Below are 1,158 nucleotides of genomic sequence, written 5' to 3'. Positions count from 1 at the left end.
AGGTGAGGGCCATAATGGCTAAATGCTGCCTCACTGTGGGTTCTGGTTCTGGCTACTGTTATGGACAAAAGGCTGCTGCGAGAGGACCTCAGGATCCGCGAGGGTCAATATGGTAAAAGCAGGTCAGATAAACAAGAGGGCACAAGGCCATTGACACATTTAAAAACTAGTAAAAGAACCTTAAAATCAATCCTGAAGTGGACGGGGAGCCAGTGCAACAACTTTGAAACTGGTGTAATGCGCCCTCTGGTCCTCGTCAGCACATGTGCGGCTGAGTTTTGCAGTAATTGGAGGTTAAAAATACTCTTTTTGGGAAGACCAGAGAGCAGGGCATTACAATAATCTAAAGGACAGGAGATAAAAGCATGCATTAGCACCTCCGTGCTGGCCTGAGAGAGAAACCGGTGGACTCTGGATATGTTCTTAAGATGATAAAAACCTATTTGTGATATGGGGAATTGGACCTGTTTAAGATGAGCCAGATCTGTGCAGAACTCATGATCACCAATTGTAGCACAATGCATGCTGGTTAGATTTCAGTCTGACATGGCCCAGAGTTGTTCTGCTCCTCTCGTATGAGGAATGTGAGGGATCTTAAAATAATGTCTGTACGTATTTGTTGCGTCTCAGAAATTCGCTATATCATCAAACAAAGCACTTTGCTGGACCGTTGGCAGATTTAACGCGACATGTCCAGATCCTCAAAGAAGGTCACATGTAGCAGCTTTTTTTTTATAGTAAACAGTCCATACAAGAAATGCTGAGTCCTTCCCAAGAGCAAAAATCTTTTAGGGGTGCAAACATGTCCTTTGAGCTGGATGTTAAACCTTTTGACCCCTAAGACAACTCTGTCAGAACTACGCTGAGCTACATGAAATATTTTCCCAATAACAAAACTATATGAAGAACAAATGGATAAAAAAAGATAATCTCAGTAATCAACCTTTGTCATTTATTATAAAATAACCATACAAACCACAATGAGGCACTTCATATTTGATCAAACCAGAAAGAATATCATGAATAGAAAAACTTGTTTTTGATGTCTTTTGATCCAGCGCAAAACCTGCTCCTGTGGTGGTAACGAGGTTGTTAGCATGACATTTTTGCCCACTTGAAAGTTTGTCTCTAGTAGTTTGCTTAATTGTCTTTTTCAAT

Source organism: Stegastes partitus, unplaced genomic scaffold (assembly GCF_000690725.1).
Source record: "Stegastes partitus isolate 25-593 unplaced genomic scaffold, Stegastes_partitus-1.0.2 Scaffold748, whole genome shotgun sequence".
Classification (NCBI taxonomy): domain Eukaryota; kingdom Metazoa; phylum Chordata; class Actinopteri; family Pomacentridae; genus Stegastes; species Stegastes partitus.
The sequence above is the reverse complement of the archived record's forward strand: the minus strand, read 5'-3'. Positions refer to the sequence as shown.